This window comes from Salmo trutta, chromosome 11 (genome assembly GCF_901001165.1).
Source record: "Salmo trutta chromosome 11, fSalTru1.1, whole genome shotgun sequence".
Classification (NCBI taxonomy): Eukaryota; Metazoa; Chordata; class Actinopteri; order Salmoniformes; family Salmonidae; genus Salmo; species Salmo trutta.
Genome location: NC_042967.1, coordinates 8,340,727 through 8,358,584, shown reverse-complemented (window position 1 = coordinate 8,358,584; position 17,858 = coordinate 8,340,727). Strand labels below are relative to the sequence as shown.

General features: G+C 42.1%; 1 pseudogene; it reads left to right on the top strand.

Moving 5' to 3' along the window:
* Nucleotides 1-323: 323 nt before the first annotated feature.
* LOC115201884 (putative zinc finger protein 286B) lies at nt 324-6,722 on the top strand (annotated as a pseudogene).
* Nucleotides 6,723-17,858: the final 11,136 nt, after the last annotated feature.

The following is a 17,858-nucleotide window of genomic DNA, read 5'->3' as shown; positions in this document are numbered from 1 at the left end:
TTGAACCAGGGTCTGTAGTGACGCCTCTAGCACGGCATCTCAGTGCCTTAGACAGCTGCGCCACTCGGGAACCATTAGAGTGTCAAGTAATCAAATCAACTAACACTTTTGCATAGTATCAAATTAACTTGCATAGTACTCATAGCAATCCCTCATTACCCAATCAGAAGATGCTCAATAGCAGGGTGCTCATATCACATTTCTTGATACAACATCCTCTCACTCTGTATCTCTTAGTCAGTAGACATGGAGGATGGGAAGCCTGATCTGCTGCTGGTCAAAGAGGAGACAATAGAAGATGAACCAGAGAGCATTGATCTGCTGAGTGGACTAAAGATGGGGGAGCAAGGTAAGGGAGAAATACATATAGCCTACATACAGTAATAGTTATTCAATGAGAATAGTGATGCACCTGCCTATAGTGTTTTCTTCATTCATAAAATTAAATCAATACAACTTATGTTTACATACAAAAACACACAATGTATTAACTTTACCAGGTGATTGACCAGGTAAAGAAACTCCATATGTAGAGTTCTCTCTGCCGTGCTTTGTAAACCCTCTTCCTACAGGTGGTTGGCTGGAGGCTAACAGAGGAGACTGGGCAGCCATCATGGATACCCAGACTCAGACGAGTGCAGCCAAGGGCCCAGGGGACAACATCACTGATCAGGCCAGGAACAGAGATGACATATTGGAGGTCAGTGGATGTGACAATGTCCTCAATTCTGGGCTGGGGAACAAAACTATTAACCACAACCAGAAACAGACAGTAGAACAAAAAACAACAACCAAACTTAGTCGACAAGACAGGCTGAGACCAGGGCGAGGTGTAGATTTGGTCTGCAGGGACGTGTCCATATACGGCTGGAGAGAACAGACAGACTCGGCTAGCTATGCTGTTTCATGCTCCTATAGTTGTGATTCAGTGAGACTGAGAATTACTGTCAGGTTAGCCCCTTAACAGGTGCTGCCTTCAGCCTGCCTTCTATAGGATCTAGCAACTGGAACATGGACCCTGCTACAACACAGACACTCCCTGGCCTTCGTCCTCCTCACACTCTGTTTAACCAGACCTCAAACAGTGCCAGTGCCTCAACACTATATGGCTACCCAAGACCACGAAAAATGACAGTAGTAGTAATGCTATCAGTAGATCCGGTGGTAAAGAGAAGCACTTCCCGTGTTCATTCTGTGGGAAAGTCTTCAGTTTCCCCAAACAGGTGGAGATCCACCAGAGGATGCACACGGGGGAGAAATAATTTGGCTGCCACCTGTGTGAGAAGAGGTTCTCCCATCAGCACCACCTGAAGAGGCATCTGAAGGTCCACATGGGAGAGAGGCCATTCACCTGTATGCACTGCAGGAAGAGGTTCTCAGAGAGGAGCTACCTCAGGATTTATCAGCAGAAAATGCACATGGCCCATGTGTAGAGTATAGTGACATTCACCTTAGCCAAATACATTTAAATTCAGTTTTTCACAATTCCTGACATTTAATCCTAGTAAAAATTCCCTGTCTTAGGTCAGTTAGGATCACAACTTTATTTGAAGAATGTGAAATGTCAGAATAATAGTAGAGTGATTTATTTCAGCTTTTATTTCTTTCATCACATTCCCAGTGGGTCAGAAGTTTACATACACTGAATTAGTATTTGGTAACACTGAATTAGTATTTGGTAGCATTGCCTTTAAATTGTTTAACGTGGGTCAAACGTTTCAGGTAGCCTTCCACAAGCTTCCCACAATAAGTTGGGTGAATTTTGGCCCATTCCTCCTGACAGAGCTGGTGAAACTGAGTCAGGTTTGTAGGCCTCCTTGCTCGCACACATTTTTTCAGTTCTGCCCACAAATTTTCTATGGGATTGAGGTCAGTGCTTTGTGATGGCCACTCCAATACCTTGACTTTGTTGTCCTTAAGCCATTTTGCCACAACTTTGGAAGTATGCATTGGGTCATTGTCCATTTGGAAGACCCATTTGCGTCCAAGCTTTAACTTCCTGACTGATGTCTTGAGATGTTGCTTCAATATATCCACATCATTTTCCTTCCACATGATGCCATCTATTTTGTGAAGTGCACCAGTCCCTCCTGCAGCAAAGCACCCCCACAACATGATGTTGCCACCCCTGTGCTTCACGGTTGGGATGGTGTTCTTCAGCTTGCAAGCATCCCCCTTTTTCCTCCAAACGTAATGTTGGTCATTATGGCCAAACAGTTCTATTTTTGTTTCATCAGACCAGAGGACATTTCTCCAAAAAATACTATCTTTGTCCCCATGTGCAGTTGCAAACCGTAGTCTGGCTTTTTTATGACGGATTTGGAGCAGTGGCTTCTTCCTTGCTGAGCGGCCTTTCAGGTTGTGTCGATATAGGACTCATTTTACTGTGGATATAGATACTTTTTGTACCTGTTTCCTCCAGCATCTTCACAAGGTCCTTTGCTGTTGTTCTGGGATTGATTTGCACTTTTCGCACCAAAGTACGTTCATCTGTAGGAGACAGGACACGTCTCCTTCCTGAGCGGTATGACGGCTGCGTGGTCCCATGGTGTTTATACATGTGTACTATTGTTTGTACAGATGAACGTGGTACCTTCAGGCGTTTGGAAATTGCTCCCAAGGATGAACCAGACTTGTGGAGGTCTACAATTTTCTTTCTGAGGTCTTGGATGATTTCTTTTGATTTTCCTATAATGTCAAGCAAAGAGGCACTGAGTTTGAAGGTAGGCCTTGAAATACATCAACAGGTACACCTCCAATTGACTCAAATTGTCAATTAGCCTATCAGAAACTTCTTAAGCTGTGACATAATTTTGGGAATTTTCCAAGCTGTTTAAAGGCAGTCAACTTAGTGTATGTAAACTTCTGACCCACTGGAATTGTGATGCACAAAGTAGATGTCCTAAACGACTTGCCAAAACTATAGTTTGTTAACAAGAAATTTGTGGAGTGGTTGAAAAACAAGTTTTAATGACTCCAACCTAAGTGTATGTAAACTTCCGACTTCAACTGTATATTCTTCACTGATGAAGAGTGACAACTTTGTCCCTTTTAGGTTGATACTGGTGTTTTAAAGTGAGATAAGGTGCCTTAATTCATGTTTACTTGACAATAAGTAGTGAAGCTGTATGAAATGTAAATGTTGAACCTTTTCCAAAGTATCTTAAAATTCATTTTATCAAAGCGAGGGTACCAGATTTACAGAAAAGGAAAGTGTTACCATAGTGAGAAAAGTTATTGTACCTGTCACATGTATTGTTTTGTGCAATAAAATTACTGAACTTCATGTTTTGTGATTGTATAACCATTTTGTTTAAATTAAATATAAAATTGACTGTGCTGACTGACTTAGTTATTTTTGTATCATTGCAGGGACTGAGTTTCCCTAATCTCAGTCAAACCAAAACATTATACTTAATTCTTTAATCAACACAACAACATTTTTTATAATAAACTCCAATGGCTCCATATTGTTAGGTACTTGAATCACAGTGTTAGAGATGGGCTTGACTGTGGTTAACATTTTATAATATCATGTCATGTTTCTGTGTACAGCAAAGAGTTTCTAATATGCTTTTTTGTACAATCTTTGTTTGCAGTCTGCAGTCCATGAAGACCTTCTGATATCCAGTGTTACTGGTGGGAGAGAGTGGACCTCTGAAGCAACTGATCACATACCCTGGCCCAGGATCAGAACCGTGGATCAGGAGCCGTCACTCTTCCTTCCCGAGTCAGAACCAGCACCCAACCAAGAGGGACAGAGACTCCACCACCACACAGAACACAACCAGTGGACAGGTGGACTGAACAACCTCAGTCCTGGTGGTCATCAGAGAGACAGAGGCTCCAGTCAGGGATCCAGTCTGCAGCCCAGACCCTTCTCTTCACAGTCTCAGTGCAGGGATGAAGCAGGGCCTGGGGCTTATAGAGATCGACCCTCCTGTTCCTATGATACAAACACCACAGTATCCATGATGAACAGAGCAGGTTACCCTGGGCTTCAGCCTTCACAGAGCGTGACGGGAGACCCCTCTGGTGGTAGTCTAACAGGAAGTCTGTCTTCTCCTTCAGGGTCTTATCTAATGCCTCGTGACTGGGTTCATAGAAGGCCTGAACCTGGGTCGAGTCTTCCTCAGTTACCTCCTGGTTACCCCACCAATACAGACAGGGTCAGGATGGGCATTCACAACAAGAGGTACCTAGCCTATAACACAGAACACAATTCCAACAACACCCAGACAATGGCTAAAGGTCAAGGAAGGAGTTCAAAGATTAACCACCTGAGGGTGGCGGCTCCTGCTTCTACCTCCTCTGGTGTCATTGGGTCACAACGTGGGAGGCCGAGCATTAGGACGGACGCCGACAAGCTGTACATCTGCCCAACGTGTGGGAAGCGCTTTGCTAAAGCAAACTATGTGAAGGAGCACCAGACTATTCACACCAAGGAGAGGCCCTTCAAGTGTAAGCTGTGTTACAAGAGCTTCTCCTTCCTGAGTAACCTTATCAGACATAGGAGTGTCCACAATGGAGAGAAGCCCTTCAGCTGTACCCAGTGTCACATGCGCTTTGCCCATGCTGGCAACCTGAAGAGGCACCAGAAGGTCCACATGGGAGAAAGTCTACAGCTGACCCCAGTGTGAGAAGAGGTTCTCCCACCAGCACCAGCTGAAGATGCACTTGAAGGTCCACACAGGAGAAAGGCCATTCACCTGTACACATTGCAAGATGTTCTCAGAGAGGAGCTACCTCAGGATACACCAGCAGAAAATGCACACAGCCCATGTATAGAGTATAGTGACATGTAACGTAGTACTAGTTAGTTTGTTTGTAGTTAATTGTGTTGGTTTTGGATGTAGTAGGGAACTGGATGAGGTGACATGAGGGAAGAATGATTATGATGAGGTAGAGTAGATGATATGGTGATGATTTGTGTGAAGGTGTCTGTAAAAATGCTTTCCTGATGAAGAGGGAAACTGGCCCTTTGGGTTCATACTTGTGTTTTATAGTGAGGAAATGATAGTGCCTTAATTCATGTTTACTTACTTTTATTTACATTTTAGTCATTTAGAAGACACTCTTATCCAGAATGACTTACAGGAGCAATTAGGGTTAAGTGCTTTAATCAAGGTCTCATCAACAGATTTCTCACCTAGTCGGCATGGAGACTTGAACCAGTGACTTTTGGTTCTTAACTGCTAGACTACCTGCCAGCTACTTGACCTATAGTAGGGAAGATATGGAACAAACTTGTTTTTGCGTGGACTCCGAGACGCAGTTAGCTTTTAACAGCTAGGAAACACCGCTAACCAAACAACAGTGCTAGGTGGCTGTACTACAAAAACACCGGTCGTCGTCGTGGGAAAGACGCATTGTTAAAAACTTTTTGAAAACAATTGGTTGCAGTAAAGAGCCAACCTGGATACTAAGGAGATCCTGAGGGAAATCGATGAGTATCAACAGCTTTACGCTTTGGAGGAACAACATACTCCATCATGGAAAGATCCGGCTACCTCCGGCTATTCATCTACAGACAGACGATTTACTTACCGTTTAAGTAGAGGCTAGTGCTCTGGCTGGTATCCATGCAACACTGCAAAAGTTGTGTGAGGAAGTAGCAGGGCTGAGGGGGGAGTTTGGAGTTTAGCCAGAGTGAAATTCTCACACTCCAAGGAGAGAACAAGACACTCACAGCCAAGGTAAAAATCCACAATTCCAACATGGATTGTCAACTTAGGAAAAACAGAGTGATGAGGGAGTCGCTACTAGATATACAAAGTCGTAGCATGCATGAAAATCTAATATTTTCTCCGATTCCTGAGGACGCATCCAATAATCCAGAGGGCGTGATCAGAGAATTCATGCAATCCGCCTTGAAACTTCCTCTAGAGACTGTAAACAAGGTGTCTTTCCACCGAGTACACAGACTTGGAGCTCAGAGTGACAAGACCAAAGGTCCCCGACCGATCATCGCAAAATGTGAACACTACCAACAAAAGGAGCTGATCAAAAGCAGGGGAAGGGAGCTTAAAGGGAAATTCGGTCTCATTGACTAATTTCCATTGAAGATAAACGAACGTCGCAAGAGGCTGTATCCTGTACAGAGGAAACAGAGGGAGAGGGGTAAGCGTGCCTTTCTCATTGTGGACAAACTCTTTGTAGATGGACAGCTATTCCGAGACAGCTCCATAACACCATGGCTGTACTACATTCTACAGGGACTTCAGGTTACGAAAAAAAGAAAGTATGGGAACTGTAAAAATATCTTAACACTATGAAGTGGATATGAACACATATACTCAATTACATGCTCGCTTACACATACGGACTTATACATACACACTTGATCTCGCTCTCTTCTCTCACTCTTCTCTTTTCTCCCACTCTCCCTCTATTGTCGAGAACTGTTCTATAATTTAATGTTTCTTGTTTGTCTATCTTTTCTATGTCTTTGTCTACATGTTTACAACAAGCAAGGGAAAGATATCAGAATAGGGACATTGGGGAATAATAACATATTGTACGGGATACATTTGTACTGTAGTGAAGCCGTCTATAGTAATGTAAGGTCTCTTTCAAAATCATGTGAAACGTCAATTGCTATGGAAATCCTGGGATGTGGTTTTCAATGATGTTAAAGGTAATTATGATACAATATGGATTACAATTATCATCATGAAGATTGTTAGGTTCTAATTCTCAGAGTAAAAAACTCAATGGGCATTTATGAAAGCTTAACCAAGTTTATTCTGCTCAAAGGGTCAATACAGCTGCATCAGACAAAAACATTTTCCACCACCACAAGTATATATACTCCAATTTAGGCACTCCCCCTTCTCACCAATCCCTACATATTTTATGGTTAGACAGGAAGACGAAGTGATAGGATAACAAACCATTGTTTCTCCCTTAAGGGAATCTGACCTGACCTCAACCCCCTTGACACCTTATCCAAAGATCTCTACCCGTCTCCCCTAACACATTCCAAAGCCATCTGGCTCCTACAGATGACCATTAACTTCTGATGTAAAAACCAGTCTCTTTCACGCCTTAGATACTATACTTCTGAGTATAGCAATGTTACAACTTTAACCCAGAATCTAACAATATTAAGGCTATACGCACTACATGTTACACACATAGACAACCATGCAAATTGCCGGGGTTATTTATTTGGACATCACACATTATAGTCTTAATCTTATACAGACATTGTACACACTCACTAAATAACATCAAATATTATACACATCAACCTACTCAGATTTACTACACACATAATATTTTGTCTCAATTTTCTAACATCTGTGGCATTGGCTCACAGGCAAACAGGCAACTGAACAAAACAAATATTTCTAGAACCTATTTCTTGAACTCTAAATATCAGACTTGAAAGCTTTAATTTTGACCGTCATAATACCTCTGATGGCAGTAACTTTACAAGCACTAATTATGGTCAATTTAGACTGAGTATAGTATCTAGTTATGGTCAGTTATAAGTGTAACAGTTTAGCAGATAATAAAAAAAGATCCGTCTTTACATGGCTAAAAAAAAGGAATATAACATATACTGTTTACAGGAAACTCACTCTACATCCTTAGATGAAGTTGCGTGGAAAAAGGAATGTGGTGGTGAAATAATTTTCAGTCATGGACAAAGGAACTCAAAAGGTGTGATGATATTAATTAACAAAAACTTCGATCTGAATGTACAAATAGTCAGGAATGATTTTCAAGGAAGGTGGATCTTTTTGAATATGAAAGTGGACGAAAAGGAGATTTCTCATTAATCTATATAGTCCAAATCAGGATGATCCATACTTCTTCGACAATATTTATACCAATTTATTGAACTTACAGGCAACAAATGATCAAATCATTATGGTGGGAGACTATAACACAGTGTTAAGTTCCTCAATGGACCGTAAAGGAAATCACTCTACAAACTATCATCACCGTGCCCTTAAAGAAATTACAAATATTATGGACACATTAGAAATGGTGGATATTTGTATTCTAGTGAGATATACATTGAGGAGACTTAATCAAGCTAGTCATCTGGACTACTTTGTTGTCTCTTTCACTCTTGCATCAAAGGTTAAACAGGAGACAGAATGCGATCGGATCATCACCTAATTGGTCTCTTATAGAATTTCCACGTGGACGGGGATATTGTTTACTGGAGGACAACTTATTTTTAACTAAGATAAAATAATTTATAACTGAAATTTTCCAGTATAATATAGGTTCAGCAAATCCCCTTATTGTTTGGGATACCTTTAAATGTACCTTCAGAGGTCATTCAATTCAATATTCATCAATAATAAAAAGGCAGTTTCTGGCTAAAGAGACAGGACTAACAAGGGAAATACATGAACTAATAGTACAGGTAGATAGCAATAAAAACAATACTACAGAGATACAAAATAAGTTCAGAGAAAAAACAAAAAGAACTAGAGGGACTTATTCAAGAACGATCTAATGTAATCCATTACAAAAATAAGAGAAGTTGAACAAGGGTGTCTGCTGTCACCATATCTATTCATTATGGCCATCACAATGCTAGCTATTAAAATCAGATACAATAACAACATTAGAGGATCACAAATCCAAGGCTTAAAAACATGTATGCCGATGACTGAAGTTTTATATTAAGTCTGCAAGCTAGATCCCTGCGATGTCTCATTGAAGATCTAGATAACTTTTCTGGACTCTCTGGACAAACTTAAGATAAGTGAACAATATTACTTTTTGGATCTTTAAAAAATAAAACTTTTACATTACCCTGCAGTTTACCTACAAAATGTGCTGACGTTTGTAGTGGAAAAATATTGAGTCATATTTGCACAGATACCGGAACTTGTAGATTCAGTTAGACTTTATTACAAAGTAACAAAGCCAAGCAATTCCATGGACAAAGCTAAATTATCATATCACAGAGCCCTGCCTTTATAGTATTCCGTCTTTGCATAATGTATAGAATCCCCTCCCTCTATATGAAAATAGCTTCCCTTGACCTTTCTCCACCATTATCTTTCTGTCTCAGTTCTTGCTTGTTAATGCCCACATCTGACAGCTGTATAGGTTATAACGGTAGCGGGCCCTGGTCATATATGTTCCATTCCTTATATAGCCATTCTGTCTCAGCTCTTCAAAGTGGACAGCCTAGATGCTGCTAATAATGGAAATGTAATCATAGTCATGAGTTTAGCCCCCACACGTTGAAGTAGACATACTTGGTATTCATATCACAAAATATATAAATAAGCTCTCCACAATGAATTTCAATAGAAAACTTGTAAAAATAGACAAGATCCTGCAACCATGGAAAAATTGCTCTGATTTAACTCCTTAGACATATCTCAGTTTACTCACTTACTTATGGCGCTGCCTACTCCTGATGATTCGTTTTTCAAATCATATAAGCAAAAAATATTTTGCTTTATCTGGGATGCTAAACCAGACAAAATAAAGCGTACCTATCTATATAATGAATATGAATTGGCTGGGTTGAGATTATTAAATATAAAAGCACTAAACCTCTCTCTAAAAGCGTCACTTATTCAAAAGTTGTACTTGAACCCTAAATGGTTCGCAAGTAGATTACTAAGAAAAGCTCATCCATTGTTTAAAAATGGCCTTTTTGACGATTGACATGTCTCATTTTCAATTAATTGAAAATGATACTTTTTTCAAAGTATCTCTCGTTTTCAAACATGCATTGCAGAGCTAGCTAAAATGTCATCCCCTGAAAAGATAGAACAAATATTATGGCTGAACTCAAATGTGCTGGTTGATAAAATACCTGTATTTATGGGAAAGATGTTTGAAAAGGGTATTTTGTTCTTAAATGATATTGTAAATTGGAATGGTAGAGTTGTCTTTCATGGAGTTATCAGAATTGTACGGGAAGGTCTGCTCAATCCAAGAGTACAACCAATTGATTACAGCATTACCCCAAAAATGGAGGAGGCAGGTGGCAGCGGGAGAAGGTAGGGAACTGGTCTGTCTGTCCAATATAAAGGATCAAAACTGGCGGAGGAATAAAAATAGCATAAATAGTAAAGTATACCAGTTTCATTTGAGGACCAGTATGTTGACAGATTGCAAAATAGTTCCATGGTACAGGGTGTATGAGTTGATATATAAAACAACACAAGATTCAAGACTCGTGCTTTTCAGCTAAAATTATTATATAGAATTCTTGCCACCAACAAAATGTTGAATATTTGGGGCATAAAATCATCGAAGCTCTGCAGATTTTGTGATGATACAGAATCAATAGACCATTTATTTTGGTATTGCCCTCAGGTAGCCTGTTTCTGGTCTCAGGTTCAGGAATGGCTAATAATGCATAGCATTGATCAAAATGTACCCTAGAAATAGTACTGTTAGGAGATCTGGAGAGACCGGGTCAGTCAATTACTAATACTCTTAGTAAAAGTATTTATCTTCAACTCGCAATCTGTGGATTCTATTTGATTAGATAGATTGAAATTGGACGTTAAACATCATAGCATAGTTGAAAGATATATGTTGCGTAGAAATCCAAAGAGGGTTGCCAGCAGAGATAGGTGGGATGGGCTGAGGTAAGCTGAGGGTTGGGATGTGGAATTGGACACAAGTGGGAGTGGAGTTGCTGGGCGGGAGATAGAATGATGGTCAAAGATAAAGTATAAAACGTAATAAAAACGAAGTTTGAATGACACTGAGGGGCAGTGTTTTTACAACTAATGCCGGTTTGCCAGAGGCTGATACCGTGCAGGTGTTTGTACACATGCATATCCACACTCTTATTCAAATACACACATACACACACGTAAATAGTGCCAGACATGCACTCAATCATATACAGTTGGCCTTGCTGTTGTGATTTTAGTTGTCCCTGATGTTCTTAGATTTTTTTGCATTGTTGTTTTCTGTTCATTTTCTTGGATGTTGGTGCATTGGGGGGGTTATTGGGGTTGGGGAATGGAATTATTATTATTTTTATTTTTTTCATTTGTATTTTTTTCTTTCTTGGAGGGGTGACTGTGGGAGGGGTCTCGGACGGTTGAGGGACAGCTATGGGGAACTGTGGGGGGATCTTGGAGGGTTTGAGTCCCCGTTTTTCTTTGGCCTTGAGGGAGATCTGTCGACGTGCCCTTGAGCAGGGCGTTGACCCTGGACGCTTCTGTGTGCCGCTCTGAATGGGAGTCTGTTGGATGACTGATGTGGTGTAGTTGTTGAGCGGCTTCACTGCAAGTATATTGTATATTTTGGATATTCAAAAAAATTAAAAAAGTGAATAAAAATAATATATAAATATTTGTACGAGCAATGTCAGAGCGACAGACTCAGATACAGTAGAATAGGATATAATATAGTATATACAGCATATATGAGATGAGTAATGCAAAAAATGCAAACATTATTAAAGTAACTTGTGTTCCATTTATTAAAGTGGCCAGTGATTTCAAGTCTATGTATATAGGGCAGCAGCCTCTCTGTGCTAGTGATGGTTTATTTAACAATCTAAAGGCCTTGAGATAGAAGCTGTTTTTCAGTCTCTCGGTCCCAGCTTTGATGTACCTGTACTGACCTCACCTTCTGGGATGGTAGCGGGGTGAACAGGCAGTGGTTCGGGTATTTGTTGTCCTTGATGATCTTTTTGGCCTTCCTGTGACATTGGGTGCTGTAGGTGTCCTGGAGGGCAAGTAGTTTTCCACCGGTGATGCTTTGTGCAGACCACACCAACCTCTGGAGAACACTGCGGTTGTGGGCGGTGCAGTTTCCGTACCAGGCGGTGATACAGCCCGACAGGATGCTCTCAATTGTGCATCTGTAAAAGTTTGTGAGGGTTTTAAGTGCCAAGCCAAATCTCTTCAGCATCCTTCACTCATGCTGCCAAACATAACCTCGTAAAACTGACCGTCCTACCGATCCTCGACTTCGGCGATGTCATGTACAAAATAGCCTCCAACACTCTACTCAGCAAATTGGATGCAGTCTATCACAGTGCCATCCGTTTTGTCACCAAAGCCCCATATACTACCCACCACTGCTACCTGTATGCTCTCGTTGGCTGGCCCTCGCTTCATACTCGTCGCCAAACCCACTGGCTCCAGGTCAATGGGTAAAGCCCCGCCTTATCTCAGCTCAATGGTCACCATAGCAGCTCCCACCCGTAGCGCGCGCTCCAGAAGGTATATCTCACTGGTCACCCCGAAAGCCAATTCTTCCTTTGGCCGCCTCTCCTTCCAGTTCTCTGCTGCCAATGACTGGAACGAACTGCAAAAATCTCTGAAGCTGGAGACTTTTACCTCCCTCACTAGCTTTAAGCACCAGCTGTCAGAGCAGCTCACTGTACATAGCTCATCTGTAAATAGCCCATCCAATCTACCTCATCCCCATACTGTATTTATTTATCTTGCTCCTTTGCATCCCAGTATCTCTACTTGCACATTCATCTTCTGCACATCCTACCATTCCAGTGTTTAATTGCTATATTGTAATTCCTTCGCCACCATGGCCTATTTATTGCCATACCTCTCTTATCCTACCTCATTGAGAACTTGTTCTCAACTAGCTGTCGTGTCTTTGGCTATGCCGGATTAAGTGATATGACATGCTAACTTATAAAATTATTTCTCTGTAATTAATATTACCTGATTAAGCTAATCATGTAAATGTAATTAACTAGAAAGTCGGGGCACCACGGAAGAACGTTTATAGAGCCGTTATCTTCCGAATAAACTCTTAAAATACTTAGTAATATTTTACATCGATAGCAGTCAATATTAACCCTTATCTTATTTTCAGTCTCATAATGAAAGTTGTAAATTCTTGGCTATCTTCACGAACCCTGGCTAACAAGTTGAATCAGCAATACAAAATTGGGTTTAATTATTTATTTACTAAATACCTAAACTTATCACACAGAATTACAAATACACCGAATACAAATTATGTCATACATGATGGCTGGTTACACAAAGGAAAGGGGGTTGGGCTTGAATGAAAGAGCGGGAAGATTTAGGAACAGAGAAACAGCAGCTAGGCTATCGTAAATACATTATCTGATGCATTCTAAATTACCGCCCATTTGGAAAAGGAAATTGCAATAAATATTTACTCTGAGCTGCGCTTCGGTAGATTGGTCGTAGATGCTGGCCGGGTTGGCCAACAGATCTTCCTGTAAACTCTTAAGAATGTCTCTGGTGGTAAATTGGATACGTGGTGGTATCTTCGTCCGTCTGTTAGACTGGATCCGTCGTCCGTCCTTTCCTAGCCCCCGTCTACAGCGGCCGCTGCTAACTCAACGGCTAGGAAGTATCACTTCTGTAGTGAATAAGCTCAAAGTTCATACCATTCACAACCATAGCTCACGCCGAGGTTGGCTTAGTTCTGTTCTTGACATGTGTGTCCTTCTAACGTAGAGGCTGCAGACCTCCCGTACTGGAACCACCTGGTTATCTTTTCGTCAAAGGCTTATATAGTGGAGAGGGGGGAAGGATGTGTTTCATCGTTTATAACCCCTCCTCTTCACAGGGGTGGGCCACTGATCAAGCAGGGCACTTTCCTTATGAAAACCCAAATCTCTCATTTGGAAGCTAAAATTACATTTAATCTTCTAACAAACAATTTCAATATCAAACATTTCAATTGCATAACAATTCCATGTGACTCTGATAACTAGAGGGTGTATACTTTCCCAGGTACAGTTTATGTCGTCCTGTCATCAGTCATAATGTCACAGATAACAACGAACTGACATCCATACTCATTACGTTATCAAGCATATTTCCAACTGGTTTTATTACCAAAATATGGTTCCTTTCCCCATTTGTTTGATGTTCCCAGACTCTCTATATTTAACAGGACAGCAGTCCTTCAGTAGGGTCAGTAAGAGAGGGGAAGGGAGAAAGGTATTTATGGGGGGGTCATAAACCTTACCCACAGGCCAACGTCATGACATAGCCTACATGGTTAAATAAAAAAACTCAGTCACCGTATCAGTGTATTCGTCTATGTTGTTCTGTTACGTGAATTAAGTTATCAATGTTCTTAAACCGAACTTCAATTAAACTACTCAGTCTGCCCCCCAGAGGGTGTAAGATTCTGGTTGAATGAAGCAGACGGAGACCCAGCTTACAATGGTCAGAATGTTTATTTACGAGACCTCTGCTTAAAAATGAGGACACAGTCTTTTATATGTACACACACACACACACACACACACACACACACACACACACACACACACACACACACAAATGAACTCACATCAGTAGAGAACTCCACCCCGCTTTAGGCGGCTGTATTTTCCCACAGTACACATACATTCTTTATCACACTTCTGCAACCTGTCTCCTAATCTTCTGCCCGCCTAGCCGTTTTCGGGCAGTTGTTCCCCTCCCTAACTCAGGGAGGCCCCTTTTCCTGTTACTTTCACATGGTTGTCTTATCAACTATGCCCTGCTCATTTTGAAATAGTAACAGTGTCCTAGTCTTAAAAAGTCTACTCACACACAGTATTGGATTATACTCTTTAACACATTATTATAGCCTTATAATTCTAATACATTTCACAAAGTTATATGGTTTCAGAGTGGAATACTTTAGTCAAAACCTTAAACAGATAAATTATTTTATCATGTTCTCGGAGGCTACCCGGAACATATCCCAGTCCGCGTGATCAAAACAATCTTGAAGCGTGGATTCCAATTGGTCAGATCAGCGTTGAATTGTCCTTAGCACGGGGACGTCCTGTTTGAGTTTCTGCCTATAGGAAGGGAGGAGCAAAATGGAGTTTATCAGATTTGCCGAAGGGAGGGCCTTGTAGGCATCCTGGAAGTTGGAGTACATTTACGTCATTTAGCAGACGCTCTTATCCAGAGCGACTTACAAACCTTATGATATCCAGTGGAACAACCACTTTACAATAGTACATCTATATATTTTTTGGGGGGGAGGGTGGGGGGGAGGAAGGATTACTTTATCCTATCCCAGGTATTCATTAAAGAGGTGGGGTTTCAGGTGTCTCCAGAAGGTGGTGATTGACTCCGCTGTCCTGGCGTCGTGAGGGAGCTTGTTCCACCATTGGGGTGCCAGAGCAGCGAACAGTTTTGACTGGGCTGAGCGGGAACTGTGCTTCCGCAGAGGTAGGGAGGCGAGCAGGCCAGAGGTGGATGAACGCAGTGCCCTTCTTTGGGTGTAGGGACTGATCAGAGCCTGAAGGTACGGAGGTGCCGTTCCCCTCACAGCTCCGTAGGCAAGCACCATGGTCTTGTAGCAGATGCGAGCTTCAACTGGAAGCCAGTGGAGTGTGCGGAGGAGCGGGGTGACGTGAGAGAACTTGGGAAGGTTGAACACCAGACGGGCTGCGGCGTTCTGGATGAGTTGTAGGGGTCTAATGGCACAGGCAGGGAGCCCCGCTAACAGCGAGTTGCAGTAATCCAGACGGGAGATGACAAGTGCCTGGATTAGGACCTGCGCCGCTTCCTGTGTGAGGCAGGGTCGTACTCTGCGAATGTTGTAGAGCATGAACCTACAGGATCGGGTCACCGCCTTGATGTTAGCGGAGAACGACAGGGTGTTGTCCAGGGTCACGCCAAGGCTCTTAGCACTCTGGGAGGAGGACACAATGGAGTTGTCAACCGTGATGGCGAGATCATGGAACGGGCAGTCCTTCCCCGGGAGGAAGAGCAGCTCCGTCTTGCCGAGGTTCAGCTTGAGGTGGTGATCCGTCATCCACACTGATATGTCTGCCAGACATGCAGAGATGCGATTCGCCACCTGATTATCAGAAGGGGGAAAGGAGAAGATTGAAGCGTGGTTGAGTGTTTTAGCAGCGCGAGTACTACAGTCAATGTGTTGATAGAACTTCAGTACCATTTCTCAAATTTGCTTTGTTAAAATCTCCAGCTACAATAAATGCGGTGTCAGGATATGTGGTTTCCAGTTTACATTAAGTCCAGTGAAGTTCTTTGAGGGCCGTTGTGGTATCGGCTTGAGGGACTATGCACGGCTGTGAATATAACCGAAGAGAATTCTCTTGGGAGGTAATACGGTTGGCATTTGATTGAGGTATTCTAGGTTGGTGAACAAAAGGACTTGAGTTCCTGTATGTTATCACAATCACACCATGAGTCATGAAACATACACCCCCACCCTTCTTCCCAGAGAGATATTTATTCCTGTCTGCGTGATGAACTGCGAACCCAACTGGCTTTACGGACTCAGACAGTATATCCAGAGAGAGCTTTGTTTCCGTGAAACAGGGTATGTTACAATCCCTGATGTCTCTCTGGAAGGAAATCCTCGCCCTGAGCTCGTCAACTTTATTATCCAGAAACATACTCGGAAGCGGTGGGTGGTATGTGCGCCTCCTGAGTCGGACTAGAAGTCCACTCCGAGCACCTCTTTTCTGTCAGCGGTGTTTTGGATCAGCCTTTGGAATCAGTTCAATCGCCATGGGGTGTACAAACAAAGGACCCGATTAGGGAAAGTCGAATTCCTGGTCGTAATTCTGATAATGCTGGTGTGTTACCGCCACTCTGATTTCCAAAAGTTCTTCCCGGCAGTATGTAATAACACAAAACATTTCCTGGGCTAATAATGTAAGAAATAACACATAGAAAACTTTGCAGTATTTCGTTTTTTAAGGGCTAGAAGCACAGCAGTCCTATCCGTCAGCACCATTTTCCGCGTCATGCCCCTCGTGGATCGACCCTTTTTGTGCTTTGCTCTCCAGAGTAGGGCACCGTTCAAAAGAGTGATCAATGGGGTAGCATTGAGTGTAGAGGTGGATCAAATAAAAAATAACATTCCTGGTGTTTGACATCCGCTGTTTGGTGAGGCGAAGACCCGGTGGCAATGGCAAGACTGAGAATACTCTGTCTGTCTTGTTGAGCTTTGACACAGAGTTTCTACCTGGTAAGGTCAAATTTGTTATTTTGTGAGGGCCTAGGTTCTGAACCTGGCCTAGGTTTCGGACATGTTGCAGCAGTGTGATCCCACAATGTGAGATATGTGCAGGATGGCATAGTCAGAGGGAGTTTAAAGTTGGGATAGAGAATGCCTGGGGACCAGAATTTAAAAAATACACCGTCTGGAACAAGACAGTGTTTCATTCTGGAAATGGTCCTCTACAAGCCGAAATGTTGAATGAAATTATATTTGAACTTACTCTTTCAATTTTCTGTGGTGTTGGTCCTTCGAGACAAAATATCCACAGGAAAGTATTATTTACCTGATGCATGGTTTGCGTGCGTGTGCCTTCGATCATGAGCAACACATATTGATTGCCACACACATAGAACCGCGCAAGTTGGTTTAATAATACTTTCCTGTGGACAACCGGCTTTGTAAGTTTAAATATCATTTTATTCAACACTCGTTGTCTACATAATTTAGTGACTAAGATAGAGAAAGCACTGCGTGTCAACTATGGGGGGCGCCCAAGATATACTCTTAAAAAGTCTAAATCGATTCTCAATTGCGATGCGGTTCTAGAAACAAAGCCCTTTACTTTAATACCACATCAAAATAATTTCACAAATGCAAATTATACACTTACTATTTTAACTGGCTTTATCACAGTTGCAAACGACAGTATTATTCAGTTACAAGTTTCTGGCAGCCTTCTTCCGTTACACACAGGGGTTCAGAGCATGTTAGATAGCTAATTAGCACAGGAGGTCCTTCTGTCTTCCGTAAACGTGCTGTAACATGGAGATATGGGCTGCGTTTCAAACTCATAAAAGACTTACCCTCGCCTTATGCCCTTGGGGGAATTCCCGCGGCCATCTTTGTCGTTGGTCTAAATGATTAGTCAAGCAAGGGAAGTTGGGGGGGTCGCGAAAAGATGGCGGCGATTG